A 19,762-nucleotide genomic window follows, 5' to 3' on the forward strand; every position below is an offset into this window, starting at 1 on the left:
CTAGCTCATTTTACCCTCTTCAGGTTACAGTTTTGCACATCTGAGAAAAATGACTTTCCTACCTTTTTTGGTGAGAGCTAACAGTTCGTTTCCAAGACAAGCCAGCAAAGCTCAGTCAGTATATGACAGTTTTCAATACCCGTTAGCCTCTTCTGAACAGGCAGAAATGGTCCTCTGTTTGCCTGGTTCAACATTGGAATGGCAGGGAAGACCATTCTCTTCCATCCTATCCAATCACATTAGAAGATGCTGCTATGAGCATGACTAATTCTCTGCTGCTTTTTTTCCTTCATCTTCTGTCAAGTCAGGCAGGGGAACCTTGTTTAGTGTCTTGTCTTGATAAATATAAGCACACTCTTCACAGACTTGTGAAAAGATACCTATTTGGGACTGGTTTGGAGATTGACTGCCAACATATGACCTACTGCTGTACTTTACTATAGTACATTTTCAAGCTATATCCCCAAAATACCACTTTCTAGACTTCCCCATCTAGAAAAGACCCATATATGAATATTTACCAAAGACACAGCTGCTCAGAGACTATGAGCACATCCCTGACAAAGGAGGAGCAGTATTTCCAAGATACTCTGCCCCATGGGATTACCAGATAAGAGGGACCGTACCCAAACCCGAATATAATAGGTACCCATTCTGAGTCACTGCTTTCTGCAGCTGTTAAAGAAGCCTGCTAATAAATGAGGTTTTGAAATGCAACCCTCTTAAGCCTTTTTACTGTGTCTTGGTTTAATAGAAGAATGCATGGGAAGTAGCCATATACCAGGTATTCTTGACTGCACTCCATCAAATGCTGGCAAATTTCTTACAGCCATAATCTGTTCTTTTTTTTTCCCCCCTCATTGATCTGACAAAACCCGTTGTAATCAAAAAAAGTTCCCATGCATGTTGGTCTTGCAGGTAAATCTCTCCAACACTAGGAACTGACAGTTTCTTAAGGCACTAACAGCTTTGTTTTTAAAAATCAGAATTATCTTGTTTATACATTTTACAGATTAATGATGAGTGCTGGATATCACTTGGCAGTGTTCCCTTCATATGTACCAGTCATCCCTTCCAAAGCAGAGGATGATAGCTGATCTTTGTACACTTACACACTAATGACATCTTCTCAGAGAGAAGCATCGGCCAATAATGAGAACACTGAGCTCTCTCTCATACCTACAATCTAACACTCTTTGTCCTTACCTGGACAATACTGTACAAGCTATTCCAATCAAGATTCAGACTTTATTTTCTTTCTTCTTGCCCACATATGCTTTGCAAGTCTTATACCTGATATCCCTGTCATTACAATAATAACATTGCTCACATAAGTAACACAACTTATGTGAGCAATGTTATTATAAGTGGTGATATCAATACACTTAAAGCATAGCATTTTGGATATTATAACATTAAAATATTTTCCAGACTTGGCTCCCTAGCTCAAGTTGTGAGCAGTAAGGGAAAAATAAGCCTTGCTAATGAGGAATAAGTAGTAAATGTGGTATTACTATTTTCTGTCTTTCTTCAAGACTTTTGTTCTACACGCTTTCAGAAACCATAATCAGTTAATATTTTAGTGACTTGACCATACCTCCCTCTAAGTTTCACTATGCTAAGTACTTTTTCTTGCTGTGGTCTTTAGAGTCACTAGTTGAATGGTACGTGTAAATTGATGGGCATTAAATCTCTGAAGACAAAATTTAACTTCATCTCTTGAGTAACAGATATTTATCTGTGTGAAATATCTTTTCTGTACAGGTCTCTGTGAAACTGTACTTGTCCAATTCTCTCGTAAAAATCAAAAGGAGAAATTGCTGTCTGTCCACATTTGCTTGGCTGAGATGCTATCTAAAGACTATGATATATTTAATTTCTTCACATTTGCCCACTTATTTTGCAGTGTATGAGTGATACCACTTCCAGAAGAGATGATTGAATAATGTTTTGTAGACTGTATGGTACAAAAAAGATTATGCTGATCAATTGGGAGCTTCAGGTTTCTGATTTTTTTTTTTTAATGGATAAGATATAAGTTTATTGAATTTTTAAGACCAAAGAGTTGTTCTTGTTCTGCTTGTCACAATTCTGTAAAACTAAAGGAATTCTTAAAAACAAAAACAAACAAACAAACAAAAACCTGTTCCTTGAATTTATTGAAGATTTATTAATTAACCTGCACAAATGGAACAATGAGAAAGTTGAATTTATAACTGATTTGAAAAAAAGGAAAGTCCATTTAAGTCTGTATCTAATGTCTTTTGCAAGTTGTCTGAGGCAAGGTCATGGCACTATTATAATTTCTTTCTATTTTTAATGTGTGTCAGCACATCGTGCCTATCAGCATTTAAGCCACAAAGCAAGCCAATACTTAAAAAAAAAAAAAAAATTGAAAGTAGATGAATAGAAACCGCTTAAATTCCTGCCTAAGTAGCAAGGTAATCATGACAATTGAAAGAAGTCTAACATGAAATGACAGTAATATTCATGGAGAACATTGAAGTGAGTATCAAGTTTCAAATGAAATTGGAGAAAAAGATGTTAAGTAAAATGGGTGGATCATTACAACAAGAAAAGTCTCAACACATCAAATAGCTGACTTGGCACCCAGCGCAGTGATGCATTATCCATCATTCATGAGAGCTGGTTTCTGGAACAAATGCAGCAACACACAGAAAAATAGAAGCTAACAGCTGAATACACAAGCCTTCGACTTTTTGGACTAAATATTAGAGTAGCAGAGTATTGCCCTTTATTAATGATTACCGGATTGGATTGCCTGTGATCGTATCTCTTGGATGGTAAAATATGAGTTCTTTGTAAATTGTAAATCTGTCTTCCCAGAATAAAGCTTCAGATAAACATTCAAATACACCCTTTCTTTGCTATCTCCCTCACTGATTAGGGATCTGAGCGTTCCCTGATGCACGTTAATGTTGGTTTTGCATGACAGAGGAGTATGCCTGGGGCAAATGAGGCTAAAAGGATACAGAGAGAAAGAAGAGAAAAGCAGTACTGAAGAATCTAGCCCCAAGATTGACAGTTGTAACTGAAATAGAGGAAAGTGTGCAGTGATAATTGTTAAATAAAAACAAAAAAGATTAAAGGTAAGGTGGTTAAATGTAGGGGTTTATGTTGGTTTAAAAAGTTTATGTTGGAAGTTTATGTTGGTGTAAAAAGTGCACAGAATTGTATTAATGCTTAAACCACTATTAGACTCCTGAGAACAGGGGCAAAAGTGCTCAAATCCAGACATAAATTTTTACCGTATTCAGAGCTAGCCTATGCTTTTTCTGTATGCAACAAGCAATAAAGAACACAAAATTCTAGAAAGAAGAGATAGAAATTTTAGCTGATGTAACAGAGGAATAATATTTGCATAACATGACCAAGAACCTTTTAATCTCGAGTAAATTATTCTGCACTTTTTTTTTAAGTTGGAAATATTTAGAATTACTTTGCTGACACTTTTGCCTCAACAAACTATAATGTAATGTGAAGTTGAGAGACCAGCAATTGAGTTCAAGCAAAGCAAATAAATATAGTAGAGAAAGAAATTATGTTTCTATTTCTGTTGTATAACAGTACTATCTGACACAACTGTGATCCATCCACCAGTTTGGAGAAACAGGTTGTGGCAAAATCAAAAATAGCACCCACACACATACACACATTCTCCAGAAAGAACTTAAATTCACGTGTAGTGGGGCTTGTCAAATTTTCAGAAGTCACATCACCAAATTATTAGTGGTGCTTAGGCATCTAAGACATACAGAGAGGTATCAATGAGAAGATCAGCCTACAGATTCTGGGTTGGGCTTCTTATTTTCATCTTATTTTCACTTTGACTTGCTCACTTCCTTGCTTTTTTATGAGAGTACTGCTCTAGTAGATCAAACAATTCACATACAATGAATATTAAGAAGAAACTCTTAACTGTGAGGGTGGTGAGGCACTGGAACAGGTTGCCCAGTAAGGCTGTGAATGTCCCCTGACTGGAAACATTCAAGGCCAGGCTGGATGCAGCTTTGAGCAACTTGGTCTAGTGGGAGATGTCCCTGCCTATAGCAGGGGTTTGGAACTAGATGATCTTAAAGTCCCTTCCAACCCAAACTGTTCTATGATTCTTTGATTCTATGAATAGCTTTCAAATGAGGATGGTAGTATAGAAGTTAATGTTTTGAAGTACAACAGCTTATTAAAACTTTCTTTGATTTTACATCATGTATGACATCATCTATCACGTTACACCTGGAATTACTTTATTATTCCTGAATCATTCCTGCAGGAACAATGTCTATTTTTCAATATTGATGCTTTTGTAATTGCCCATGGAATTTGTTGTATTGCCAAAAGCTTTTTCCAATTAGTTCACTTTTTTTTTTTCTGCTTTCATATATGCTTTTTATTTCTGTCTACAATGAATAAAGAGAATAATTGATCCCTGATATTTTAGTAGGAAAGGTCAAAGCACTTTGGCATAGTATCCCTACTTAATTGCTTCTGCACTAGTACTTTAATATGTTTTATATAATATTAGCAGTTATGAAGAGTAATAAACTGCAGGGATTCAGACTGATCTCACACAATTATGTGGTGGTGAGGAGGGGGAGTTTTTTTTAACTATGAGGATCTGCCAAAGACAGTATGGAAACAGAAAGCATTTTACTTGAATGTTCTACACTGAGAATAATTTGACATAGAGTTATTTGGAAGCATTAAATCAAGGGCTTGATTCTTTACTGTCAAATGTTCCGTGTAATCATTTATTCCTGTACCAAAAGGGGTTTAAGTCCCACTAAACACAGAATGATAGTGTTTGCTTTCACTCTGCACTCATTGTAGATTAGCATAAAAAAAAAATAATTATCAAAGACACCATTTTTCGTCAGGTGGATGGATAAGTACTAAGGGCATGAGGGCTGGGGAGGTTCAAGTACTAAAATGTATGAAAAGTTCCCAGCTTTAGTTGAAACATGCACAGATAAAGCAAAGTCAAGGCAATGGGATAAGTAGAAATGTAAACATTGCTGAACCTGTAAAAAGGAAAAAGAATTGGATTGTTTTAATATAAAGCCTATATATTATATTTACATAATTTAATACATAGATTTTTTCATTAAAACTTTTCTCTGAAAGTGGACAAAGCAAGCTGTTTGTATAATGTTTTCTATTAAGATAAAGGTGAAGATTAAGAAATGTATTTATTTTAGACTTTGTAAAATTTTGTCTTAGAAGTCCATATGATCCTCAGACTCAGTCAAAGGTGCATGTGTCATAATTTAGTATCTGGGAGCTTCTCCTCCACCACTTTGTAGCGGTCTTCGTAGTGCTTCCAATAATGGAGAGAAGCACTGGTTTTCCCATTGCACAGATGTGATAGGGGACAGTAGGGGCCAGCAGTGATATTGCATGGGTTAAAGCCAGGCATGCATGAGCAAACATATGATAGAAATCTTTTAACAATTTTTGGCTTTTGAGTTAGGCTTTGAGGCAATTAGGGAAGCATGAGTCAATGTTTTCAGAGAGACGAAATGAGATCCGTGTTTTGTTACGAGGATTTTAGAAACTCCATATTTTTGTCAATATTAATCTATCAATCTATAGTGCATTAAACAGGCCAGGAAATGTTTTATGGGCCTAGGGACAACTGATGCTGCACAGCTTATCCATGCAGACTATCCATACAGACCCTTGTCTTTCAACAAGAGGCAGGCTGCATCCATGCTGCCTGCTGGCCTGTGCTATTCAAAGATGTGTGCCAGCTAATGTGCAGGGGTTGTGGTCTGGCACAGACCATGACAGGGGGTATGGTGGTTGTTCAGCAGCACCAGCTGACAGTTCATCATTACCTGCCAGGTGCTTGAGCCTATAACCTGGTCCTGCTTAGCTTGCTGGTATAGACATAGCTTGCATTTTGAAAATATTGTCTTGTTTGTTTGTTTTTTTCTTAATATGGTGTGATTGTCTTGAAACTGTAACCAATCCAATAGTACCTAGACAAGACACTGCTACAGGAAATGTCATCATGTTTTTCTTATGAAAAAGTAATGTTGTGAAGCCTAAAATAGGTATACTAAAAAGGCTGTAGCTTTGCAAGACTTGTCAAAGAGTCTTCTAGAATCTGGAGAATTGTTTTTTGATTTTTTGTTGTTGCTGATATGTTTTTTTTTTAATTTGATAAGATTTCTCACTTTATTCACCTCACTGTTTCTGAACTCTAGCAGAACTTGCTTAATCAAAGCAAGCTAGCACACAGGTGTAGTAGCTTCATTGCCTTTTCTTGTATCCCAGTGTTACTTTTAGAGTAGATCTCTGCCCAGTACAGCAGGAATTTGACATGCTGTCTCTTCAAAATTTGGCCATCAGTTGTGTTGTCCATTCAATCTATCCAGTGCAATAATAGTGTTTTTAGATGCTGACATCACTGATATCTCTCTTTTTTGGCAAAGTTAGGTAGGTTTTTGGCAAGTCTATTCCATTAGTTATTTGTCTCTAATTTGTTGAAATTAACTGTCAGATGCTGGGATTGTTGCCAGGACGAGGTCAACGTAGAACTGAAGTCTTTCTGTAAAGCCTTTTATTCTTTGCTGGTAGCTGTTTCATTTAAGCAGTGAATTGTTGTCTCTGCCATGAGTGCTTTTGCTTGTATGTAGAGAGCTGAAAAAAAGAAAAAAAAAATACAAAATCTTGAACTCTAATATTGTATCTAATCTAATCAAGCAATAACTCTGACTATGGATGGCTCCTCCTATGTTAAAATACTAGGGAAATAAACTGATCGCTAAAGTCTCCTTTTCCCCTTGAGACTGTCAGTTTTTTCCTGTGGTGCCTGGTTTTCTTCCAGCTGTTCAGTTTTTGTCTACAGCACACTGACCATGAAGAAGGTGAACCCACCAATGTTGCTTTTCAGTGACTCTATGAGATTTAACAAAGATTCTTACAGTTGTTGTTTTATTTTTTTCCCCTTTACATTTCTAAGAGTAGCTCCACGAATGTAAGAAATAAAAATACTTCATAAAAAAATTCTCCATATATTTGCCTTAGTCAGGTAACACCTTACAATAGAAACATCCTAGGTAGAAGAGTTTTGCCTTAAAGTGGTTAAATTTCCTGTATACTAATGTTGTGCTCATGAATTTTCCAATTTATATCTCATTCAGAGAGATGTCAGCTTACTGAGCCTGAAAAGTGCATGTATTCATCTACTATACTCATTATTTTCTCTGCTGTAAAGATACACATCCTGATCAAAGATTAGGATGTTTATACATCCAGATAAAGCTGCCTGAGCCATGACCAGTTCTCTTTTAGAAGACTGGAAAGATACCAGCAATTTGTCAAGCTGAATGACTGCTTTGGAGATGCTCAGGTGGAGAAAATCCACGGGCAGCATCCATCAGATGCATGCCTTTCTGACAGGGGCTTTGACATAGGTGTACAATGAAACAGATTATTTAGTTAGGTGGATTTGCCAGGAACCTGCTCTGACATCTGACTGTGATAATGCTTTGGACAATGGCATTCAAATTAATGCCCAGTGTGCTAAAGAAAGCACATGCTCTTTTCTGCTTGTCCTCACAAACATGCATCTTCCCTTTTGGATTTCATTTAGCTCTTTCACAGTTGTGGCTTTCTCTTTTCTCAATATTGCCTGATAAAAACCCTTCTTATGCTGTTAAAATGTAAACCATGTTGCCATTTTTTAAGGCTTTGTGCGACTTTTCTTACTTTTCCTACAGTGAAATCCTGCTAGTGTTCTGGCAAACAAGTGTATCTGATGCTAGAAGCTATCTTGTCTTTTATTAGTCTCTTCTTTTAACACTATATTTCAGGGTTCAGTAAGACTATGAACTGCAGCAGTTAAAAGCTTTATTTTTTCCCTCATGTTCCTGGGACCTTCCAATAAGCTTGGCCTTGTCGTGTTAATGGCCTAGGCAGAAAACATGTTAGATATGACAAGTCCTTTATATTTTGTTCTATCATTTTCTTTCCTTTTCACTCTGGGAATTAGCACATAAGATCTTCAGCAGCGTCACCTGTGGCATGCATCGGAATACTTGCCTGATATTCCCCACTGTACTACCAGCCACTGACACTGCTGAAGTCTCCAAATGAAGCAAGGTCCTCACAATGGCTTTTATCTCACAGCCATTTGTGAACTGGAATTCATTACTGCAGGGATCTGGAGCTGTTCTCTTGAGCTCATTTCCTTGTGGTCAAACAGACTGCTCCCAGAAATATCACACCAGAAATATCAATCAAAACACACCTGTTGCCTAGAAATAATGAACAAAAAACCTGCTGGTTGGGGTGAGCTGTGCCCTCAAAACCATCTGCAAGAAATGGAAGCTCCAACACAAGCCCAGTGGTAAGGGTTCTAGGAGGCTTGCAAAGCTAACCTCACCAAACCACAGCACTACAGGAGAAGAGGATGAAATGTCTGTCAGTACCATGGACTTAGAATTTCCTGTGGTGAACAACTTCCTTGCCAGTACAAAAAGCCACAAAAAGCAAAAAACTCGCCCATTCAGTTTCAGTCACACTAAGCAGATTTTTTCATTAAAATGTATCACCCTTTTTTGGCAGATAGAATTCAACTAATTCTAATCACTTTCCTAATGCAATAAAATACATACCTCAAATCCCTCATCTCTGGAGTAACTAATCTGTAAGTACACTCGTCTTAGCAGTTTTTAAACCAGGGACTAGAGAAATAGGATTAGAACAAAGTGAACTGGTCCAACTGCTAGGATAAGCTAAGCAAACACAAGGCTCACACAATCTTGCTTAATAGGTTTAAGACATTGGAAGTATGGAAAGCAGGAATAATTTTTGGATTTTCTTTTCTTTTATTTATGTTACTACCTTTTTTACTTGTAACAAAAAATGCTTTTCTGAGGAGATCTACTTCATTGACTGAAAACCTTTCCTAAAAATTCTTTGTTGTATTAAATAAATAAATAGAAAATCATTTATGAAAGTAGGTTTCTAAGAAATGTTTCTAGCACATACAGCAATGACTGGGCAATGATTCTCATATCAAAATTAATTGGAAAACTCAATATTACAGTTAAAACTAATCCTAAATAATGTCCTATTTATCAATTTGTCAAATTCCCATTGTTAAAAACAAAAAGCAAAAACCAAAAAAACTCTGAATTCATTAACTCACACACACACACAGATACACACATGAAAGCCATACACAAAACAAGAATGATCTCAAAACACCACTGAAACAACTTCAGTAATTTTAAAGGGACATTTTTCTTTTCAATTTTGTAAGAAGGTATTTTCTGTAATTGCCAGGAAACTGCTACAAATTGAAACAGCTGCAAAGTGCCAAAAGTCTTAGCTCTTGGAAGCCAAGAGTTTTGTTACTAAGCTTTTTGAATCTAGTAATACAAATTTGCAGGTAACCATAGATTCAAAGCACCTTTTGAGATCCTCTCTAGACATGCTACTTTGTTTTGGATGACTCTGAGGATCTTGTTGAGCCTGTCTGCTCTAGTCAGGTAGAATACTGAACAAGAAAATAATGATACCAACAATACAAAACTATTTTTATAACATCTGAATTGGTCTCTATGGCAACACTTTTTAGCCTATTTATGTTTTGTTATTTTTTAATCTCTCCATCTCTGCCATTCTCACATTATTCTGTTGAGTGACAGATATTGATAAGAAGATAAAACTTCACATCCACATACAAACACCTGTTGAGCTCAAGAGAGTAGGTAGTTGTTTGCTTTATGTTTGGCCTTTCCTTTTGACAGATGGTTCAAAGATTTTCTGCTATGTTTCTTTGCATTTCTTTGAGAAAAAGTTGTTTAAAACCAGAAAGATGCATTCAACTTAAAATTCACTTACTCCAATTTTTATTTGTAAAAATATGGTTTTCATCTTTGTGTCTGAATGTTTAATGAATGGTGCGTGTCATCACCACTGCTTATAGCTGGGGGAAGCAAGTACAGATGGGAGGGGAAAAAAAAAATAGCATGCAAGGTCAGCAAGCCAGCTAGTAGTTTCACTCAATCTAGTATCAGATATAAAGATTTTCAGTACCTTAACAGTACCACTGATACCACACTTTATACCTAAGCTCACCATATTTGAAAGGCATTTCTGTTTCATTATGTGTCTGCATCTCCCTTCTGTTTCTATATGAAAAATGCACAAAACCAAGCAGGAAATAGGACTACACCTTGAGAACTGTGAAACTGTCTGTCTCGAAAAGCCATTAAATTCACAGAGAAATCAGTATAAGGGCAGAGAAAATTTGGTTTTATAAAATGCTGCTCATTTATATTAAATCAAAGTATTTCATCTAGAGCAATAATCTGAAATATAGCTTCTTTCATGAAGGAAAAAAATACAAAAGATAAGACTGAAGGATGATGGCTATAAAGGAGAGAGGATGATATTCCTGGGAAGTGAAAGAAATTGGTGCTGGCTTGGGTGATGTGCACAAAAGTTGTATCGAAGATCTTGAACCTTTGTTTAAATAGAGCAAGAGAGTATTGTCTGTTCTTCATGACTACGTAGATGAAAGGGATTTTCTTTACACAGACAGAACTGTTATCCCTCATGATTTGACCTGATTTTTAAAATTATCTGATGTAATTTTGTTACCTGCCAGCTTTAGATCATAAGAACAGCAGTACTGTATCAGCTCAACGATCTGTCTTATTTGCTGTGGTGTCTACATTAAGCAGACAGGTAGGGAAGCATGGAAGAGAAGGGAATGAATGATCCTTTCCCCAATATGCCTCCCTATCTTTTTGCAGTCAGCATTTTAAAGGTTTTTGAAGCCAATACTGCATCCAAAGCACTCAGCAGTTAGCCTATTCTCTTACTGATTTTAAACTCATGTATTCCTTTGGCTATCTTAAAATTCTATAACATTGAGTCCCAAGTTGCAATTTTATAGTGTTTTGAAGACATAAAGTAATCCTAGGTCTATGACTTGCAATTTTACTCTAAATCACACTGTGTCCTGATCACAACTTCGTGCAACCTTTCCCAATAACTAGCAGTAATTTTTTTTAAAAAAAGACCACAGATAAAACTGATCCACATGTATCCAATGCTCAGACCCAAAACTGCAGACGATCTGCTGCATCCTGTTGTCTGTTTTTTCAAGAAAAACAGAGTTCTGTGACACAAAGAAGTTGTCAGCATTTCAGCTTATTCAAAATTCACATATTTTTAAGCCAGCAATTCTCTTGTAAATATTATAACCTCTGTAATATCTTTGACTGAGAAAAAATATTAGATGATTTTTAATTTAAAATAAGAAAGTGGAAAAGGAGGTTTTGAAACATATATGGTGATAGTTTATTGAGATCAATTGAGTAATTAAAATGAGTGTTCTCACAAGAGATTTTTTTTAAAAAAAGATCTACGAGCTCAAGTCAACCAGTGCTTCTGTGCCATGCAGAGAAAGGAAGCTGTCTTACAGTTAGCCAACTTAATGTACAATAAATAATCACAAATATGCTTATTAACTTTGTTTAATGGCTAAAAATAGGTACAGGAAAAGGAGAAGAGGGGGAAAAAATAAGTCCACAAAATATCTGCCTTATCGGCTTAAGTTGATTCAACTGTAGTTCTAAAATAATTAGGAATGAGCACTTACCATAAAGCTGTCACAGTGTTACCACCTTCAAGGGTTGAAAACAATTTATCTTTAGAAACTGTGCCTACCATGGATTGAGAAGGCAATATTAATGAAGGAACAAACCAGGAAATAGCAGAACACTCAAAGGTAACTAGAGCTAAAATCGATGACGAGAGGCAGTCTGAAACACATGAGTAATTTATTAAGCAGCAACAGATTTTGGTAAACAGACCTGATATGTGGGGTGAAGATAAATTTGCAGTTTTGTAAACTGAGGGTTTCTGTTTGCCCTATGAGTCATATATAAAACAAGCCTTCAAGAAATGCATTTTGCCTTTTCTTACCAGGTTTTCACTGCTGTACTTATCCAAAGCTATATCAAACCTTTTTGGGGGAAAACATTATTAGGATTAAGTTTCTGTCAAGGCAACACCCCGAACAATTATGTGATTAGCAATCATGTCTATCAGGTATCCTGGAGTGCTCTTCTGTACCAACACTAAGAGAGCACTGGGTGCTCCTCTTTCAAGGAGATTGCAGCCTAAGTCATACACAGAACAGATATAATTCAAAACACTAACCTTGAGGCAATAAAGATGTAGTTTTATTTAAGTTCATCTTCTCTTTGATAAATGTTCATTCACACAGTGACCTCATACTCTCCATTAGGGAATACAAATTACCTTCTTATTAAGTTTAACTCTCTCATTTCTATGTGCAAACGGACACTTCTGTTGTGAGTGGAACTGAAGATTAAATAATTCAAGTAAGCACTGGAATTTCAGATCAGCTTTTTTGGTATGAATTATATATGTTTACACTGTACATTATGAATGAGTTTCCATAGTGGAAGTTTTGTATGCATTGTGCTTCCTTTTGTTGCTGCTTATACATCCAGAGCTCAGAAGATTATATGACCTTCTTCAAGCTGATCATGGAGCCTTTCTGATTTGTCTCCCTGAAACAGCCAGCTCTGAGACACTGTCGTTCTTTTTCTGCTGTAGCTATCTTAAGGGGAAGCCCTTCAAATTGCTTTGAAAGCATTATCTGAAGCCCACCTGCAGAAGGCTGTCATGTTGTTAGGTAATAGTTATTTATGTAGTTTATCTTGCTGAAGTCTCTGTGCCTGCTGTCCAAAGATTCTCCAAAAATATTTCCTTCTTCATTTGGAAACCTCTCTCTATCCATCAAGAGACTCCCTATGAGTTGAACTAAGGTGAAAGGAGTAGATATGAATACAGGCAAGAAAGCCAAGGCCAGTATAAAGATGTTTCTGGTCTCTTTAATTCAGAAATTTGGCTTGAAATATTATGATAGAAGAGCTATTACTGTTTGTATTCCTCCTGCTTCCTCTTGTCTCTCTTTTCATTCTTTACACCTTTAAAATACACAGGTTGTTACAGTGTCCCTCTAGTAATTACAAGTTTTGCAATTACACTAAATAAATCATTGTGAAAGATTCCACGTTATTTCAGCTTTTGGTTGTTCGTTTCATTGATACTACAGACTTTTTATCCATCTGGTTTAGCATAGCAGATAAATAGAGCTGAGTGTAATACCTGACACAATTTTCTCCTTGCTGCAAGACAGTACAAAAATACAAGCAGCACAAGAGGTCTCAAAAAAAAAAATATTAAAATGACATTTTATCTTACTATGGAAGTAATGAATGGAAGCTATGAAGTGGTGAACTGACTTTTTAACATATTGTTCTTATTCTTCTTCAGTCTTTCATGTACACATGGTCACAACCTCCTTGTTTCTTTGATTGTGGATACTATTGCTTTTTTTCCCCAACTGCAATCAATTATCTAATTACTCAACATCTCAGTAGCCATGGTATGCAGTGACGAAAACTGAAGGTCAGACAGAGATAGAAATATGCATGCTTGAAACTAGGGATACCCATATAAGCAAAATCATCTTTCTGTCATCATTCTTCTTAAATAAATACTTTTTAGGATGTATATATTTAGCTGTGATTAAAAAATAAACATAAGAGTAAAGGTATGTTATGTATGATAATATAATTACAAAGCTGCTATTGCTTCAATAGTTTCAATTAACAGTGGAATTAGATGGAACTCTTACAGCAATGGAGAGAAGGAATATTTGCTGATGTCAGTATCCCAGATGAGAAGATGGACTGTTTTTGTATGGCAGGGTTATGATTATCACAGTCAGACTAAGTGAAAGTCAACTGCAGGCATTGTTGTTGAACTTCTCTTTTTTGTCATCATTTTGATTGCTGTGGAAACCCCCTAAAATTACATCACTTTAATTGTTAGCAAATTAGGTCAAAATTGAAAATTGAACAAACATGATCTAATTTAAGCTGAAAGTAGAGATTGTGATAGAGTGCTGATCATATTTTTCTATAAGAATAATTTGTTGACAAGGTCTTTAACAATATATCATTGAGAAGCAACACAAATCACTATTCTCCATCTACCCATCTGGATCTTGGCCTAGAAATTTTTCCATCAGGACATCAATTTGCACTGCGTGCGCTTGAATCCTCCAATAGGAAACTGAAGTCTCAAATACCAGACTCTTTTGTCGCAAATCTATCAGTCGCTATTGTTAACTCTTATGTTACATCATCTCTTCAACAAAGCACCTTTGATTCCCTGCCTTTGTCAGTGCCCAGACACTTTATCCTCCTTTTCTGTGAACTGCATAGGGACCTCCCTCACAACTGAACTATAAACTACTCTTTTCTTTAAGCTCCAGTCGTTGCTGACTCATGAGTAACCCTTATGCTTAGCTCAGCCACCCCTTCATTATCAATCCTGGCTCATTGCCCCTGGCTACTCGCACAGTGCCCACAGTGAACTTTTAAATAAATTAAACTTAGGAAGACTCAGGACCTTTGGAATGCTTGGCGTGAGTTGCTCATCACTCTAATTGACTGTTGGCTCTTGTATCCTCCATTCTTCTCCAAACATGTATAGCCATTCTTATGCTAATGCATCTAAATATTCCAAACAGCTTTTGCTTCAGTGTTTACACAGTTGCCTGTTATATCTTTTCAAACCTGCCAAGAGCAACTGTCTTCATTTATGAGAGCACACTGCACATTCCATATTTTAAACTGTATGAAATTTTTAGAGTCTAAAAACACTTTCTGAAAAATTGCTGTACTGAAAAGCAAAGAGTAAATAACATCAGCGAAGCCTATTTATTATTTTTCTATAATCCCCACCTTAATTTGCATATTTTCCAAGTAAGTAGAATTCTTTCTGACAGAACACTACAACCATTCTGCTAGTGTGCATTCCTTGTTTTCTTTTGAGTCACAGCTAGTTGTACATCCCTCCATTATAAGCAAGAACATAAGAACTTCATCTGTTCTTCAAAGAAGAGGTTGATTTTATTTGCCCATTAATTCAAAAAACTAATTATGCTTTATTCACAAATCTATGCTTTTTAAAATGAGAAATCCACTTTAAAATAAGAAATATTTCAGATGAGATAAATGCAGAACCTCACAATGCTGTTTTTACTAATTTTTCTGAATATCATGGCCTTATACTTGATTTTTAAATTAAAGGCATAAAGGACTTTTTTTTTTGTCTTATCTGAAAACCTGCTCCATAAACTTCACAACATATTCATGTAAGGACATACATTGTTACAATACTGTTATTTTGTGCCTATGGTTGGCATTTACCATTGTTAAAATGTTTAACACCAAAGCCAGCAGAAGCAATGCATGAGGTGAAATTGACTATATTCACTTACTAGAAAAATTATTCATCCAATACTTTTGTAAGCATTTAAAATACTCAAGATACAGAATGAGACTATAATCTTCTATTCATATATTTACCATCCTTATTCTTCTGGTGTAGTGCCCAAAATAAATTAAGGGGAGTCTTTGTACTAACTTTTGAATTAGCCCTGGAAACAATTAGAGAATCCTTTTTATTCATTCCCTCTCGGACAGTCCAGAAAAATATGCATATTCACAGCACCAAGGCAAAAAGGGAAGAAGATTCCCTTACCAGGCTTACCAGGCCTTGCAGTCAAAGAAATTAAATTAGTCTCTAACCTGTTCTATGATATTGCTTGTGCCGAGTTCATTTGGTTGCGTATAACCTAGCAATAACAATTCAGACTGGGAGAATGACTAAAATGAGTGTGAGTGTATGAGAACTCTCATCCAACTGGCTTTCAATTTACAGTAAGCATGCCATGAAGAAAGCAATTCTGAGCTAACATACTTTAAACCTACATACTGCAGTGACAACCTCTAGAGAATTGTAAACAATATAGAATGGATTTTATTGTCTCATATGGTAGCAATAGCTTAACGTGTTATGAATTATCCAACCGCACTTCTTGCCTGTGTCCAAGCCAGTAACTACAATTGGCCACAAATGTTTTTATAGCCCTGAGACAAACTGGCACAAGACGGCATGCAGGCACACAACTCAGCTCTCCAAGGCAGGAGATAAGCTGCCTGCTGATTGACCAGAGGGCAGAGAACCTAGCCCAGGCTCTCATTCAATCTGTGGTTGAGCCTGGCTTGAGAGAGCACCTTTTGGCTCATGTCAAAACTGTGGCAAGGAATACACTAAATTAATTGGCATGGATCACATGCTCACATTCCAGCACATAAAGGATGCTGTTGTTTTTACTAGAGCAGACAGGTTTTGACATAAGACAGTGCAAGGAAGATTTTCAGGTACAAAAAAATGAACTTTTACAAACACACTTCTATGCCAAAAATAGTAGAATATCCCTTTACACCTGATTAATGGAATGATTTTGTACTATGTGCATTTTAAGGTCTGGAAAAGAATAGTGACCAGCAGAGGAATTTGGGTTCAAATGCAGAGGTTACTGATATGAGGGGTAGGAGTGACTGCATGCTATTTCTAAATCAGGTACAAACAGCACCTGCGTTGCTGGAGTCCGTACTTGGTGAAAAATAAGAGACATTCTGTCTGATCTCCTTTGTCATCAGCTAATAAAGATTGTGACTGCTTCCCTCATGAGGGGTATATTTCAAAGCTACTTTTGAAGTAAGCATTGAAGTAAGCTTCATCTCCAGGTGAAGCCTCACCAGCACAGAGCAGAGGGGCACGATCCCCTCTTTCAACCTGCTGGCCATACTTCTTTTGATGCAGCCCAGGATGCAGTTGGCTCTCTGGGCTGCAAAGACACACATTGCTGGCTTATGTTCAGCTTGCCATACACCAGTACCCGAGGTCATTTTTGGCAGAACTGCTTTCAATCCTTTCATCCCCCAGCTTGTATTTGTTGTGAGAGTTGTCTTAACCCAGGTGCAAGATCTTGTATTTGGATCTGTTGAACTCAATAGGTACACTTGGGCCAGGTCTAGGCCCCTCTGGATAGTATACTGTCTCTCTGGTATGCCAACCTCACCTCACAGCTTGGTGTCATCAGGAAACTTGCTAAGGATGCACTTGACCCCACTGAAGAGTATTGGCCGCAGCATTGACCCCTGCAGGGCAGCATTCCAGCATTCCTCACTGTTTTCAATCCAGAACAGAAAACCAGATGTGGCAGAAAAATGAACCTTAAACCAAAACAGCTGAACAGATTGTGCTGCACATGTAGTAGTCCCAATTTTAACATTTGTGATAATTCATACAAAATACCAAAAAAAAAAAGTAATGAAAACTCATTACTGAATGTATCTACCTGTGGAATTTTGATGCTGTTGATAAAGATGTTCTTTGTGAGGCCGTAGCCATAAATTAAAGTAAAGGAATTACAGAAACTGGGTCATTTTGAAGCTAATTATCTCTGAACCTAGAAAGTCATCTTATTTGTTGTGAAAAAAATGTGGTTGAGTAGAAGAAGAAAAATTGATTGTCCTCGATTATCCGTTATAACGTGTATGGAGGTGAATGCGTAAATATTCATAAACTACAGCTGTTGTACTAAAAAACTAAATTGCTCCAAAATTCCAAGTAAAGGTTACCATTCACATTATCTTGTACCATGCAAAATCTTGCAGTACAATAATTAGCCATGCAAATCTCTCACATAAATGCTCATGAAGTCTAATGCTAATTATTTTAGGTTATCATGTAAAGGTATCAGAACATAAAGTAGTGAAGTTAAACCACTTGAACCATTGGCTATTAAGAACAGTGGAGGAGAATTTTAGAATATCAAAAAGTTTGTATATAAGTTAATTACAGTAGCTTTTCAACTGTTGAGTTAAGAGTATGAATAATATTATTTCACAGATAAGGTATTCAAACATTGGAATGGGCTGCCCAGGAAAGTGATACAGTCCTCATCCCTAGAGATATTCAATGGGTGGATGTGACACCAAGGTACATGGCTTAGGGAGGGGACTCAGTAAGTCTGATTAATGGTTGGGCTTGATGATCTTGAAGGTCTTTTCCATTTTAGATGATTCAATAATTTTAGAACAAACTCTTTAGATTGATATTTCCAGTATGCGTTTCAGATTTCCTGTTTTCCTTGCTTGAATAAGAGATATTATAAGTATGCTAGCACAGAAAAAGAAAAGAACATGCAATTTTTTAAAATTTAAATATTACCCTCAAAGTTTTGTGGTGCCAGTATTAATAATAATCCTGGAAAGGATTAATCTGAAAGGGAAACCTGAAAGTCTACAGCTATAATTTCTCAAGCGTTTAGGAAATTAACAATTTTGAAACTGAAGAGACAGCCATACTTGCCACATTTACCATTGAAATACCTTCCCTCTTCCTAAAGCACTATCTTACAATGAAAGTCCCTGCTTGTTTGTCTCAGTTTCTGAAAGCTCATCTAGCACTTTGTGGTACTTTACTCTAGAATTTAATGTTAACTGAACAGTATGTGCTATTCCTGTAGTGTGACAGTGATTTCCATTCCTGAGACAAAGACATTCTGTTGTTCAAGTGTATAATCAATGGATATTAAGACGCTATAATCACAAAATAAACAAGAGAGTTAGGTAAAGTAGGCTATGATAAAAAAAAGAGAATAAATGGAAGGCTTACCCTTATGCTGGGCTCACCCACAAAACACCTGTAGAGGCAACCTCCAGAAGAGATCTTCCCCCCCCGGTAGCCAGCTCTTAAATAGGTCTAGGACAAGTGGAGCCTGGCTCCACCCTTTCCGGCAGCACAGGTGAATTGCCTTCATCTGTGCTCCTCTGGCTGACTCATGGCTCACCTCAGGTGATCAATCAGAGGTTCAGGCTGTGACTCAGCAGTTCCCATACATCAAGTCATTTTTAAAAAGTCAGTAAAGAAGGCAAATAAATAGAGAACTATATAGTATTTTCCTTTGTAGATTGATTCATTTAGCATGAACATAGAAAAGATAAATTGTTCTATGCCTGTTTAAGGACTTGAGGGTCACAAAAACCAATCGCTGAATGCCAGCTTTAGCAAGAAGTTCTGTTTCTGTTCTTTGCATTGTCTTTGTTTTCATTATTCTTTGTTTCACTATTTCTTCATTGTGTTCTTGAAGTGTTTCTTGTTTGTGTATTCAGTCTGTGGTCAGATTTCATAAGAATAAAATTAGCACCCTTTTATCTCTTTAGTGCTAAATTTTTAATCTCCATGAAATTTAATTATTTTCATGAGTTTATACTAATTCCTGAATCTTTTTACAACAAATTCCAGTTGAGTGGATTTTAGCCCTACTCATTTTGTTATCAAGAATATAGATTGCATTCTTTGCATTTATTTTCCAGTTGTTTTGGTTTTTATGATATTTATTAGAATGCAGAGACCGGCAACTAGTTTGTTGTAGAAAAAAGGACTGGTTTCAGGGTAAGACGAAAAATCAGGTAAACCTCTTTGTCTTTGTGTGGAAGATATGCTCTTTTATTTAAAATAAAATAAAATAAAAAATCTGTCACGGATTTGACCAGATCAATCTATGTCCGTGACAGGGGCGACAGGCCTCTGCCCTCCCCCCCCCCCCCCCACCCCAGTCCCACAAAAATGGGAAGGAAGGAAGGAAGGAAAAGAACAGCGGCAACAATCTATGGAGGAAAACTTATTTTACTATAATATTGAAATACAAGATAACACAATAGATACAATTTAATTGCAATTGAGATTAATAAATCAGACAAGATGAGAGAGAGAGAGTTCCCGGGACCGATTCAAACCTGAAAAGCTTGGAACG

General features: G+C 36.5%; 1 protein-coding gene and 1 long non-coding RNA gene across 12 annotated transcripts in view; one reads left to right on the forward strand and one right to left on the reverse strand.

Moving 5' to 3' along the window:
• The window catches only part of ADGRB3 (adhesion G protein-coupled receptor B3), a 459,396-nt gene that overhangs the window by 383,202 nt on the left and 56,432 nt on the right, over nt 1–19,762 (forward strand). The gene's annotated exons all lie outside the window — the stretch shown is intronic.
• LOC125689438 (uncharacterized) lies at nt 6,380–18,835 on the reverse strand. 3 transcript variants are annotated; one of them, XR_007375268.1, is made up of 3 exons: nt 18,622–18,657; nt 11,645–11,708; nt 6,380–6,663 (listed from the first exon to the last, which is right to left on the reverse strand). It is a non-coding gene; the product is annotated as an uncharacterized LOC125689438 (long non-coding RNA). The 3 variants fall into 3 exon arrangements; XR_007375266.1 differs by lacking the exon at nt 11,645–11,708 and having other exon boundaries at nt 18,622–18,835; XR_007375267.1 differs by lacking the exon at nt 18,622–18,657 and having other exon boundaries at nt 11,645–12,438.

This window comes from Lagopus muta, chromosome 2 (genome assembly GCF_023343835.1).
Source record: "Lagopus muta isolate bLagMut1 chromosome 2, bLagMut1 primary, whole genome shotgun sequence".
NCBI classification, from domain to species: Eukaryota; Metazoa; Chordata; class Aves; order Galliformes; family Phasianidae; genus Lagopus; species Lagopus muta.